General features: G+C 41.3%; 1 protein-coding gene across 2 annotated transcripts in view; it reads left to right on the forward strand.

Annotated features, from left to right (window-relative positions):
- The first annotated feature begins 494 nt into the window (after positions 1-494).
- SEMA6A (semaphorin 6A) overlaps positions 495-14,582 on the forward strand; it is a 126,066-nt gene continuing 111,978 nt past the window's right edge. For both annotated transcript variants that reach the window (XM_054003044.1, XM_054003045.1), the window contains exon 1: positions 495-711. The gene's annotated coding sequence lies outside the window, so the exon portion shown is untranslated. The remainder of the gene's footprint in view (positions 712-14,582) is intronic.

A 14,582-nucleotide genomic window follows, 5' to 3' on the forward strand; every position in this document is an offset into this window, starting at 1 on the left:
CGGGGCGGGGAGCGGGGCGCGCCCGCCCGTCCGCCCGCCCGCCGCGCTCCAGTTCGGGCTTTGTCTCCGCCTCCGCCGGCGGAGCCGCGTCCCGGGGACCGCGAGCGGCGGCGGGAGGCAAGGAGAGGGAGAGAGGACAGCGGCTCCCACGTCCTCGCCGCGCACTAGTCCGATGCCCGGCAGCTCGAGGCGAGCAGCGACTACGCTTCCCTGCCGTGGCACAGCGAGTACCTCCGGCCTCAGAGTTTTCCTGAAGCAGCCGTCACACTGGGAGCACTTTTGGTAGAGAGGGACCAGGAGACTCCGAAATGACTTACCTCCCGAGGCTCGACTGAAGAGGACTTACTGTTGTGGAAACCGTAGTGAAATTTGGATCTGGAGAGGAGTTGCTAACGCTTTTTTTTTTTTTTTCTTTTTCCTTTTTCTTTTTTTTCTTTTTTTTTTTTTTTTTTTTTTTTTTTTTTGTTAATTCTTCTCTCTGATCACTCCCCTCTTCGTCCATCATTGGAAATGAACAAATTGCGTTTTCAATTCAGAAAGTAGAAATATTAAATATACCATCCCCCGGGAAGCACACATGTAGTAATGACAAAGGATTGCAAACGAGAGAGTGGCTCCAGTTTCCCAGAGAGATCCCCTAAAATGGATTACTAAATGGGACACTACATCAGCTAGTTGTCCTCTAGCTGCCCCGATACATGCACCGAAAAGGTACAGTACCCCCCTGTCCGTACCCCTACCTTATATTTTGGGATTGCTTGGAAGGGGAGGCTCACGGATCGCCCGGCCGGCTCGGAAGGAGCGAGGGTGGTGGTGTGTGGTTTGAGGCGGGCTGCTTCTGCCTTCTGTCTCGACGTTTGCAGCGCCTAGGGAGGAGGAGAGCCGCCCGCAAGTGTATACGCTGCGCTTGCTGCTGTCACTTTCCCGGCATCTCGTGGCTTCGTCTGTTTTTCCCTTTTTTATTTGCCCCCCATCTTTTTCTTCCCCCCCCCCCCACCCCCCCTCCCAATTGCCTAACATGTTATCCTCCCTCCCGTAGCCCTTGGCATGGCTTGCATGCGCTGTGCTGGGGCTCCTCGCCTCTCATTCCCGAATCCTTATTGGCAGGGGGTCGCGCACGCCCAGGCACCGTGGGGAGCTAGGCGGCCGCGGGACGCCGCCTCCTGGGCCGCCGGGCGCGTACCCTGGGCATCGTGTGGGCTGGGTGGTGGGGTCTTTGTTACAAGAACTATGCGTCCGCTCCGTGTAGAGGCATAACCCCACCGTCTCTGCTGTTCCCGCGGTGTGGCTGGGTCGCGGCCAACGTATTTATTTATTGTTTTTTTCCGAGGCTGGCGCTGCTTTTTGGGGGAAGTGGCCGGGAATCGAGGCAACTTCTTCCGCGGAGCAGCCCTAGGCGCAGCCGCGGGCTTTGTTCTCAATCGCGGGCTGGGGCCGCGGGCTCACCTCCCCGCCCGCTCCCCACGGACAGTGGCCGCCTTCCCCTCCGCCCTGGCCCCGGTGAAGGTGGGCTGCCGGCTGCCCTCCCTCAGCCCCGCGAAGGGTGGCTCTGGGGTAGGGATGCTCCCCGCCCCCCTCTCTGCCGGGCGCCTCAAGCCTCTTCCCCTGCGGGCCGGCGGCTCTGCCGAGCCGCTTCTCCTTGGCCGTGGAGCGCAGGCAGACGGGCTGGCCAAGGCCAGACCTCTCCGTGTCTGCCCGTCGGGCGGGAAGCCGTGCGAGGCAGGGCAACTCCTCTCCCTCCGCCCAGCACTCGCCCTGTGCCTCGTTCAGCCCCTCTCCACCCTCGGGCTCCGGGCCAAATGCGAGAAACGGTGGAAAAGAGAAAGCTTTTAATGGCGAGTAACAGGGTTGGCCCTCCAGGAGAGGCTGCAGGCTGGCGACGCGGCGCCCCGCGAACGCCCCACGCCGCGGCGCACCGATGGGGCCGGCGGCGGGGCGCGGGGACGCCGGGCGGGGACCGGGAGCGGGGCTCCTTCGTGCCGCGGATGCTGAGGTTGGGAGGAATGCCGAGGAGGGGACAGTATGATGCTGAGGTGAGGAAAGGATGCTGAGCATGGAACAGGATGATACTGAGCAGGGAAGTGATTTCACCCTGCACACACACACCGTGTCCCCTTATCTGCACGGGCAGGGAAGGCTCCCAGCTGAGGGCAGGGTGCGTTAGGAGGCTGTGCCTCCGTCTGCGGTGCGCTGGCGACGCGGCGCCGAGGCACGGGGGGCGGCGGCGGGGACTCGGGCAGCCCCTGGGGCGGCCGAGGGTCAGCACCGCCCCTTGCTCCGCCGCCTGGGAGGGCAGTGGAAAGTTTGGGTCTCCATCACGCATGAGGAAAGTACCTGCTTCTTGCGAGGGCTCGGCCGTCCCACCGCCCCTTTCTTTGGGCCTGACTGCCTGGCTGTCCAAGGGAGGCGTTCCCGGGGGTGGACCGGACGGCGTGCGAATAGAGGGCTGGCGGGGGAAGCGAGGCTGAGGCTGCAGCCCGGTCAGTTGCAGTGGAGATGCCCTTCTGCCTGTCGCCACCACCTCTGTCCTGCCTGGTTCATCCCAGAGTGAGTCGCAAGGCAACTGCTGGGTTTCCCTTAGGCAAAAGGCTCTGTCTTTTTCTAGCCTTGGCCGCTTGTTCAGGGGATAATTTGTTCTCCTGTTCCTCTCCCGAGTTAATTGCTGGTTTTGAAGTTTGTAAACATGCACATTTGTGCCAGCGTCTGTGCAGCACGGATGTTTAGTTGCTGCAGAAAATTATTTCACTGATGGATCAGCAAAAAATAAAGGCTTTAGTTAGCTCTGCGGTAAACTGTAAAAGATACTATATCCTGGCGCTGCAAACAAGGTGAATGCTTCATTTTCTAAAGGCGCACACACGGCATGCAGGTGCTGTAAATAACGAAGTGCTAAGTGTCCACAACCATTTTCTGTCACAGGGCTGCCCGAAGTTGCCTATTATGTGACATAGATTCTTCTAACTTGTTTTGTATCATCCAGCAATGATATAATTACTAACTTGACCTCAAAGATAGTAGCTAAATGTGTGATTTTCCCTACTGTCTTTGCAACAATTAATTCATGGTTTTGGTGTACATTCATTTAATTTGTCATCCAGTCCTTTGACATCAGTATGAGAAAATCCAGTGCAGTCAGGCTCTTTTGATTCAAAATTCAGTTCTCAAAATTCATTGAGATTTTGTAGCTTTCTCTCATGGTAAGATTTATGCAGCTGTTATTATGCTTAGGGTTTCCTCTGCCATTTTTTTTCAGATTAGAAACACAAAATGATCTTGCTGTGGTTAGCTTTTTTTCTTTTTTCTTTTTTCTTTTTCTTTTTTTTTTTTTTTTTTTTTTATGAGACTGTTCTAGTGTATTGTGAGGAAATTCAGGTCTGCTTCAACAAATCTCTTTCTTCATGGAATTGCCTTGACCATGGTTGAAAGCAAGTACATGATACAGTAGGATCGGGAAGGCTTGTCATTATTAAAGAAGTACAGTTGCCAAGGTGTTTCACTGTCTAGGGTATCCTTTTATCTAATAGCCTGGTTTTAATATGGTAGCTTCTCATAAGTTAAAAGACAGAGAGAATTAACTCTCTTTAAAGCCAAATAATTTCATATGCATAAAAAAGTTGATTTCTGTTCTCCACCACTCTTCACTGGAGACAATCTCTGGCATTCATGGAAGCTTAGCTCAGGAGCAGCACGCCCAGATGAGATTTCTCCCTAAATGCTAAACAAAATTTAAAACAGTAAGTAATACTGTAATGTATATTTACAACATTTGCTTTTCATGTACTAGGCACCAAAGGCTTGAAGCGCAGGTGAATGCTTTCAGGGACTACAAACTAGGCAATCACAGATGTTCTGTGTGTTCTCAATTAGTTTACTTGAAAACTGTATATTCTTGCTTAATGGCAAACCAGCCTTATCAACTGCACTCATACTACTTGAACCAAAAAATAACTGGGCACTGACATACATGACATCTAGTTAATATTTCTAGCTGCTTGAGGATGAAAGTGAATATTAGCCATAGTCCCTTCTTTGTTTGCAAATAGAAGATTGCAGTTACCATGTTTAAGACTGAAGAACGAAGTGGATCAAGCTAAGAATGGTGAGTTGCCTTCATTAAATTTTTGAAAGGAATTTAAAAAAAAAGAGAGAGAAGAAGGGAAGGACAGAGATCAAATTAACGACCTGTGAAAAATCCAGACTAGAATTGTTTGCATTAGAAAGGAAGTAGGTGATTGTGAACTTGCTTGTGCTGTTTTTTGAAGGGAAGGGGAAATTTGTCATCTTGCTTTGAAGAGCCATACATAAATACACATGAAAGGAGCTCGCATGGTTTACAGCAGGGGAGACATAAAATGTTTTAGGATTAAATTGACCTGAGCTAATACATGTCTCACATCCAGCTTCTTTGCAAGATGTCATTGTTATACTTTCATTGTTATACTACTGAAACAAATGTTTTGTGTATAGTACCTGATTCACATTCTGTAGCAGAATGCTGAAAACAAACAAGCCAGTAAACCCTGAAATTCTGGAAAATAACATTGAAATTATATTAAATCCAGCATATGCTAGAAGTTTTCACTATTGTAATTTGTTACAGATACTGGAATATTTGACCTCCTACTATTCATTTATTGATGAAGTAAATCTTTAGCTCTCACCTTTTGCAGTCTCTTTCACCCAAGTAAGCTTTGCTGACCCAGGAAAGCCTTGCCTGCCAGAGTAATTTTCTAAGAGCAAACACAGTTGCTGAAATATTAATTAAATATGACCTTTTTTGTGTGTTTAAGCCCCAAACTGAAAATACTGTTCTCTGCTGGGAATCAATACTTGCTAAGGACCTGAAGCTGTCCTATGAGTACATTTGGTCTGGACTGATCCTTAATGTTATTAATCAGACTTAGACCTGTGTGTCATGGAGCAAGTCACATCCAACAAATTGTGACAGGCTTTGTTTAACAGGGCACAGAAAGAGTGATAAGCAATGCTTTTTACTGGTAACCATTTGAGCATTTTATGTTCATAAATTCTGTGTATCAGGATTATTCTTAGGTGGACAAGACATTTTGACAGCAAGATAAAGTCAGTAGCACAGAGTCCAACTACTGATCAACAGTATACAGTAACCATGAACAGTGTTCTAACACAGAAGTAATCAGCTGGGGGAAAGCCTGGACCTGAGCCTGACAGATCTCTAAAGGATTTTTTTTAGTTTTGGGCTGTTGCACCAGTTCTCTGAGTAAGGAATGGCTTAAATGTGCATAGGATCTATGAAGGTAAAAGTGGACTACTCCAGTTCAAGCGCAAACCTGGCAGAGCAGAGTTTGTATGCCTCTATTTTCTTTATGTGCTATGTTACCCATGGCCATGGAAATAATTGAGTGTTTATGTTTCTGCAGTGTTAAGAGATCTCTAACTATTCATGGTGAGGGTTTCTTTGGTTTTTGGGTCTTTGATTGCAACATGTCAATATGGCAGCACATGCCCAAGGCATAACTTTAGGTTTTAAAGGGAAGAGTGCCACCTACTGTGTTATAATTTTAGATATTACAGCTCCTGTATGTCTTGTGGAGTTCCCAAGCTTCTCATCTGCCTATTTTGTTCTAGCCTCTGGAAGATGTGAAAAGATTCAAAATTAAATGTGGTATGGGAATGAAGGGAGAGAAAAAATAGAAAATTAGTACAAAATTAGGGACTTCTGAAAATCTTAGGAGGGGCTTTTTGAAGGACAGGCATACATAGAAACATTTGCAGTTTTTGTCTTTTCTTATAAAGACTGCTAATGCTGGAAATAGGGAAGGGGATAAGAGATCTATGCTTCGCCCCATAAAATAATAATGTTCTCAGCTTTCATGCACCAGATGAACACAAATGAGGCTACCAGGTTTATGCCCTCTGAAATCTGAAGTTTAACTCTGACTATAGTTTAATTAAAAAAAATAGAATTCACTTAAAAAACCAAAATAAACAAGCAAACAAAAAACCGAACAACAACAAAAACCAGCTTTCAGAAAAGGAAGAAGAAGATGATAAAAACCCTGAATGAATTTTCATGTAATTTGCTGCAAAATCTCATGAAGTCTTTCCTAGTATAGAACTGTTGTTATTTATCAGCCCAAAGGAGGGCTGTAATAATGCTTGATGTGAATACAGAGTCATTTTTGTATGAAAGAAATTTTTCCCCAAGCCCCAGAGTGTTTCTTTAGTGGCTGAAATAGAGATGTAAAATAGAGTAGATAAACCAGCTATTAACAGAACTGTCAGTTGCTGTATCTCAAGAGTGAAGACATATGGTAATTCACTAGATTCAGTGATGACCTTTCCTTTAAATATATTGCTAATAATAGGCACTTCTATGTAAAATATTTATATAACATGAAATTCATATATCATGGACTACTCTGTGCCATTTTTGTTAGTGGCACGTTTTTTGGTTTGTTTAATTTTTTTTTTTTTAAGGTACTGACAAAACTGCTACTGAGGAACTTTCCACAGCAGTACACTTTTGCAATATGCCTGCAGTTTTGAAGTGAAAGAGTTTCCAGGGGCAGGTGCACAGCATTGCTGCACCTCTCTGACAGGGCAACATTGGCCCTGTCCTCAGATGGGAAGCCTTTGGCATCATCTCCCTCATCCTTCCCAGGTAGAGCCATGCCTTGAATGCAGCATTACACCCTTTCCAGGAAGCAGGCAAAAAAAGAGTATTCCTATGTTTTTATTATCTCTGTAACCAATTGTCTTTAGTAAAACCTAGAGCTTATAAAAGTGGAAAAAATCCCTGATAATTTTGTTATGCCCTTTCATGTCAGTCTGAGAATATCTAGTTGGATGAAGTCTACCCTACTAGTACTTTTACTGGCAATAACAGCAGAAGTTTCATTATGTGCTTAAAAAGAAAAGGTATTCCTAACTGTCATTGATTTTGTAATGACCCTGATAGACTCAGGGACCTTCTAACAATGAAAATGTGTAGAGTATATAATAGGCATTCCAGTTCAGCAGATGGAAAAAATACTCTCCTATAGGAATTCCCAACACAATGGGAAAAACTGCATCCAACTATACTTTTTACTGCAGCAAACATTATTTCTAATTTGCAATCTATGGCTGCTCAGTTTCACTTAAATGTTCTATATATTGAGTATTCTTCATATGGCTTTTATACTTGAATAGAAAATTTCATATGTTGCTTCCTTCACCATTGTTCATGAACATTTATCCATTATTTGCTCTTGAGGCAGCCATTCATTGAAATGTTAATGAGATTTTGAACAGTTTATAGTTCCATAGGTTTTTTTTTGTTTGGGTTTTTTTGTGGGTTTTTCTTTTTTTTCTGCAGAAAAAAAAAGTGGTTTTGTTGGTGCCTTTCAAATTCTACTTTTTATTGGTAGATTGAGATGGATTTTATGCTAATTCCTCCTGTATTCCTGAATTATGGCCTAGCAAGGCACTGTCGCTGGGATCTTCATCTATTAATCATGGAAGCTGCTTTCTTATTCGGTTGCCATAGTTTCAGTGCCTCAGATAGTGTTGGGGTGCCTTGGGAAAGGCTTACGATACATTTGGACTTGCAACCTTGCAGTTATTTTGGCAATAGAGGAGCTCTGAAGGATCAAGAGAACAGCATCCAACATTATTCAGAGTTGGACTAAAAGCGGAAACTTCTGGATATGTCTCTCTGGACCTTGTTATGTGAATGTCCAGCTGATATTTGCTCCCAAAGCTTGCTTTTTGTTTTGTCTTGCTGGTAAAATCGTACTCTTCAGAGACTAATGGCTACCTTTATCCATTGCAAGAACAAAGAAGGCTTTTATTTAGTTTTTCTGATAAATGGTTGGGTAAATTAGGGCATTTAGGGTTTCCTAAGCAATCCAGGTATTTTGTTTTACATTCCCTTTTAACCTAGCTACTTACAGTATGATGCCACATTTGAGACCGAGTTAATGTTTATTGCTACTTTAAATTTAATAAGACAATAAGTATCTTTTTATTAGCTGTAGAGCAGCTTGAATTACCAAGTAGAAAAGAGGAAATTAACCTTTTTCAGACAGAACTAAAGCTCTTTCAGCTCTGTGTTGGCACTGGCAGTATTTTTTCAATGATGTTTCAATATTTGTTCATAAACACAGCATTAAAACATACATACTTTGAGAAAAGAGATCTGTGAGATGTTAGAAATAGTTTTTTTGATGAATGAGAAAAATGGTAAAGTAGTAAATATGTCTAACAGGAAAGTAGCTGAAAGACTGACTTGTCAATGTCGTGCTCACTATCAATTGATTTGTCTGTTATACATAATATAAAATGATGCAAAAACATATTTCTGTAAGCAAATAATAGTTTCCTTTTTATTTTCCCATTGAGAAAAAAATCTGCATCATTTCTGTGTGATCAATAGTAAGCCACATGTTTGACCAGATATTTAAATCCCAATTCTTTTACATTTTAGTGTCTCCAGAATGATGTGATCTCTCCAGTTCTAATGAAGCAATTTGAGTCTAGCACAGAGAAACTTGCTAAGTATCTTCTCTTTACAACAGCAAAAAAACCCAATATAATGTTAAAACTATGTACAGTTGAGATTAAAGAATTCAGTATAATTTGAATTAATCAGGAAAACAGCAACTTTTTTGCTTTCATATGGTTAGTTTGCACTCAAAGATTAGTTTTAAATCTTCAGTTTGGGACTTTGCAATCCAATCTTGTCAATTTTTCAAGTGAGATCAACAAGCAGATTGAGAACATGTACCTGGTATATGTAATCCTCGGGAGCCCTACGAATTGAAAAATGAAGTCTAAAAATTTGCCATGAATTTAAAAGTTTCTTTTTGTTGGTAAATGCACACAAAATCTGTATTTGTAATTTTATACTTTCACATAATATGGAATTTTCTTGTTTACAATCTTCTGGATCTGTGTTTTATACACATATTTTGCATAAAATTAATACCAGTCTTTTTCCTGGTAAACTCAGAATGTACATGTGTCTATTAGACTGACAGAATAATATGCTTCCATCATTTTGTATTTCCCTTTGGAAGGGAGGTAATGATGGAGTAAGAAATTTGTAACAGTGAGGAAATATCTTGAGTCAAAAGCTGTAGATGTACAAATTCTGTTGTGCTTTTTTTCCTCACAATTTATTGTATTCCATTTAGTTTCAGATTAGGTATAACATCCCCCTGCATAGAAATGAATTTAAACAGTTCTGTAAGGAACATTTGTATCTTCTTTAACACTGGTAGGTTTGTTTGTTTTTTGGTTTTTTTTTTTCTGCTTGCTATTTTTTTTTTTTTTTGCCTCCAAGAAAGAGAAGTGAGTGATAAGTCAATACTCAGTATAAAGAGCCAGTCTGGTTCCTGTTGGAGGGTAAAAATACATTTCTACTCAGCACCTACCAACAAGCCCTTATGCCATTTAGAGTTCAGTAAAAAACTACAGAATTATTTAGGTTGGAAAGGTCCTTGAAGATCATAGAGTCCAACCCTTAATCTAACACTGCTCAGTCCACCACTAAACCATGTACCTAAAGCCTAAATCTACACATCTTTTATATACCTCTGTGTATCTTTTAAATACCCGAGTTGGTGACTCAGCCGCTTCCCTGGGAGTATTTTTCTTTGTTTGCTTATGGTTGATAATAAATGTTCTTCTGCATCCCCAAACAGCTGAATTTTAGCATCAAATATACTAATCTTATTGAGAAAAGAAAACAATTTCTGTGAAAGTAATTGTTGTGTTTGTGCCTTTTAAGTGAAGTCACAGCATTTGCTTTGCAAATCTCATATATGCTCAATAGCATCTTACTACCTGAATGTTCCTGGAAGGCTGGTGCTTGTCTTGGGTTGTGTGCTTATGAGCAAACAGAGGAGAGAGGGACTGTGCCCTGTTCAGCCTCAAAGCTCCCCAGTGTCTGCAGTTGGTAGTGGGTGCAGGAAGAGCACACCCATCCTGCCGGTCCTTTGGGGTGGGTGGATGGTGAGGAATGGTTGGAGGTCAGCTGGAGCTCTGGCCTGCATGCCTGGGTTTGTGTGGGAATCCTGCCCAAAACACATGGCAACGAAAAGGAAGGGATGACATGCCTTTTTTGGCAGATGGTCCACACGTGGAGCACAGCCTGGTGTCTGTTGCCTTTGGGCAAGAGTCCCACAGGATTATCTTTCTTTAGTGGTACTTCACGCCATGAGCATGGCTAAATGCAGCCTTGTATTTAAGTCAAAAATGCCTTTTTAAATCATATAGAGAGGATTAGAGGCTGTTCAACCACAGTCGTGAACTTCGGGTCATAGTCTTTATATTACTGGCTTCTCATCAGAGCTCTCTAATGAAAGAAGGGCATCATGTATTGAAATCAACTTTTGAATTTAATTTTCTGTATGAACAGAACTTGGTACTATGTGTACAAACTTCTCATGCCATTCAACCCATTGTACATCTGAATAATTTGTACTCATTAATTACAAATGCACAGCTTTTGCAGTTACAGCTTACTGATCCAAACCATATTAAATCAGAAATGATCACAGTTAAATTGATTTTTAAAAATTTCCTGTACTCTGTTATATGATGATGATTATGTAACATATCTTGTAAGAACTGTGTCCCTGCAGTAGAACTTTGTTTTTAAGAAATATATTGCTCAGAATTTTTGTTTTGGGGGTTGGTTTGGTTGGGTTGTTTTATTTGTTTTTGGGAAGAAATTTAAGTGGAGAGTTACATGAGGTTTTGTGGAGAAGTAGAACTTTAAAGTAAGTAGTGATGTGTTAGAATGCTTTTTTTCACCCAGTGAAATTATTCTTGATTTGGAATAGGAATTTGTTTTTCTTTAAAAAGAAAGGAAGAACTAAAACCTTAAAAATCTGCTCTGAGAAAAGGAAAGATTTTTGCATGAGCTACTACACTTTTTCATTATTACCTGCAAGATGTTTCCTTTCAATTCTGTTGTAGGAAAGTCCATCATGTTCAGAAACTGATTAATTATATCACAAGATGCATATATTTCAGGGTGGTGTTGTCTTTTTTGCTTTATCCTGTTCTATGTGTAAGACCTAGACATGCTGCCAGAACACTTCCTTTCCCAGGATAAAAAAAAAAAAAAAAAAAAAAAAAAAAAAAAAAAAAAAAAAAAAAAAAGATCCTGTTCTCATTCAACAACACATGTAGTCCAAAAGGCAAATTTAGCCAACATCGAGCTAATGGCCTGAAGGTGTGAGATGAAGGCTGGTGACTGAATGATTGTGAGAAAAATGCAGTTTTGATTTGCCAAACCATTATTAAGAGTATTACATACCTGTGTAAAAGTGACAATCAGAGAAAAACTTTGAAAATATAGGCAACTTGTGGAATAGGGTAAGTTCTCTGACACATGAATTTTATTTCCTTTTCAATGTGTGCCTTTTACATTTGTAACTATTTGTTTTTGTTTGTGTTCATCTTTGTCATAATCTCTCTTGTGTAGCTGAAATCCTGATGATAGCATCATTTGCCAAAAACAAACACACAAACAAACAAACAAAAAAAACCACAAAAAACCTCAAAGAAATAACAGCCAACTCGAGTGTTGTTTATGCAAGAGAGACAATTCAGCTAGGGCCTTCCTGATAACATGTTGATTTGACTAAATGCTGTTGATGTTCTTCAAAGGGATGGAAAATGTAGACTCATCATGCCTGTTGATGTCTGAAGTGGTCTGTAAGAACACTTTCATTGAATTATTTTTAATAGCAAATCAATATGTTAGACTTTTAAATTTTTCCTATAAATGGTCTTTTAGTAATCTCTTTTAGATTGAAGCAGATAAAAGAATTCATTGTTGTCACAGCCAAAGAACTTCAAGAACTTTTCAAAACATGGAACATCTACACAGATGCTTAACAATTGCATTTTTAGAAGGACTACTCCTCACCTTCTCCTTTGTGCCAGGCTCAAATATCCAACTATCTACTCAAGCGAGTACCCTTAGTTTACACGGACATGTCATCAGAACCAATTACATTGTTTATGTGTGTAAATGAAGAGGAGCTGGGTGGAGACAAGAAAATACAGGTTAACAGGTTCTAACTTTTCATCTGTTAGCATCAAACAGGAGATTGAGGGCAGAGTTTTGCTTCAGATTGCATCTCCATGTTTATTTTACTAGACATGGAGTTTGTCTAGAAGAGCTATTGTTCGTATTGGTGGCATAAACATTACTGACTTCATTAGGAGTTATTAATTGCTGGGGCTTTTTTTGGTTGTTTTGGATTTTGGGGGTTTTTTTTGGGTTTTGTTTTTTTTTTTTTTTTTTTTTGGAACCTAAGTTACAAGCTCAAAATATCAATAACAATAAAGAAAAGTATCAAAACAATCAAGAAGGCATGGGACTGCAATGAATCTGTAAATTGAATTAGTATTTTAGCTTCAAAGATTCAAGTTCTGGAAATTTTTTCAACAGTAAACCAGAGAACGTGTTAGTAGGGGGGTTAGTGTGCTACTTTGCTGCTGCACTGCCTGCTTCTAGGTAGTCATTGTATGACAGCCTGCTCTGACAACTACCCACATTTAAATAGCAGGGTTGTGTAAGAATGAACACAACACATTTACCGAAATACATTTATGGTGGGGAGAGCCTTAAATATTCCATGGGGTGGAATACACTGAGAGAGAATGTGTCGCATGTTCATTAGACTGATCGTCAAATCTTGGAAGGAGGCACAGTAACTTTTCTTCCTGTTACAGAGTGGCCTTATAAATTGCTACAGATTTCAAGAGAATAAGAGCATTCTTTTTTTGATACAGTTTTTAATGCAGGGGTACAGCTGTAACTAATAGTGTAATGGCTGGAGGAACCGCCGAAGAGCTTGGTTACGTACATTGTTAGGCTGAATGTGAGAAACGCTTGTCTAATTCTCGAAGTTCGCCATGCTCGGCGCTGTCTGTGGGCGCTTTCCTTCGCATGTGGCCTGCCCTCTGGTGTCTGAACAGCTCCGTGCAGGCGCCGCAGGCGGCCGGGGGACAGCGGGAGCGAGCGGCGCAAAATGCGCGGCAGCGCCGGGAGCGAGTGATGGGTACGAGCCACGCTCTGAATTCAGAGGCGCTCGCCTCTGCCTGCGTGTGTGCGTGTGCGTAGTCTTGCTGCTTCGTTTGCAGCGTAAAAAGCAGAAGAGTTTTCAGCTTTCTTATACGGAGGCAGGAACATCAGAAAGTGGGTTAGCCAAACTGATGTGCAAAAAACCTCAAGGAGTGAATCTGAAGCGATGGGTAGAGGCTGTAATGCATATGATTAAAGTGAAACATGCTGCCTACACAGAGAATTGCTGACAAGATTCTTTCACAGCTTTCATGTCTCAGCCCCGCTTTTACAGAAAATAAATTCATGTTTGGTTTCAGTGGGTGTGCCGTTTTGCTCAGCCCTACAGGATAGATAAGACACTCAAACAAATGCAACCAGTTGAACACAAAATTATACAATTTGTGCTGAGCAGAAACAACAGCCATGCTTATTAGGAAAACGGTGTCCCAGATTAACATTCACTTTCTTTATCTCAAACTTCTTTTCTCTTAGTGGTTTATTGTTCAATACTCATAGGGAAGGGAGGTTAAAACCACAGCTTAAGTTAAGGTAAATTGGAGAGGAGAGAAGAAGGAGGAGAGAGAAGAGATTTCATGTCCTTTAAACTTTTTTTCCTCCTCTTCAAACAGAAGTGTATATACTGCTGCAAGCCATTTAATAGTTTCTGGCAGTAATTCTACCACATCCCCTTGCTCATATGAAGTATATTTTCTGTAGCTCAAAAGAGTATTTAAATACTCTCTCATGTTTAAAGAGCTTCCAGAATTATCTGAAGTTTTTGCAAAATGCAGAAAAATAGACTGCAGCAGCTGTATGTTTTTACAGTGTTTAGAAAAAAATAAAGAAATAGTAATTCAAGTAATTATTTTAAAAGCAGTTTTAAACCAGTTAAAATGGGCTTGATCCATAAAACAAAGGTAGCTTTAACATTCAATTATCCAATTAATTTTTTATTATTATTATTTTCTTGAGAAATATTGTGCATTTATATAAGAATTTTTACCTCATATCAGTCCCATGTGAACTCAGGAGTTATTTCAAATAATTTCATTTGCATCTTCCTTGTGACATAACATTTTTCAGTCTTCATTTTCTTAACAATAGTCATTATGGATCCAGGGAGAATAAAAACGTGGATTTTGGAAGGTTTTTCATTTAGATATCCAAGAGTTACTTATGCATTAAGGACTCGAGGTGTTCAAGTCTTAACAAAAAGGACTTGCAGAGGTTAGCATGTTCTGAGGCTTTGTTTGTTTATTTGGTTGATTGGTTGTTTTTTTACTTCAAAGCAAAATACACATGGAAAAGGTTTTGTGTTTGGACTAATTCTGCTCCCAGTGCTGCTGATTTCTTCAGGTCCCCACAGGCTGATAAATCAGCAGAAGGACACAGCTGGCTGATCAAGATGCCTCTGGTCACATGCGTTGATTTTAGGCCTCTTCTGGCTTTAAACCTGTGCATGTTGTGTCCCTCCCCAGATCCATTTTGCCAGGGTACCGTGGATTTGTATCTGGGGAAGACCTTTCTGAAA

The sequence above is a fragment of the Vidua macroura genome, chromosome Z, assembly GCF_024509145.1.
Source record: "Vidua macroura isolate BioBank_ID:100142 chromosome Z, ASM2450914v1, whole genome shotgun sequence".
In the NCBI taxonomy this organism is placed as follows: domain Eukaryota; kingdom Metazoa; phylum Chordata; class Aves; order Passeriformes; family Viduidae; genus Vidua; species Vidua macroura.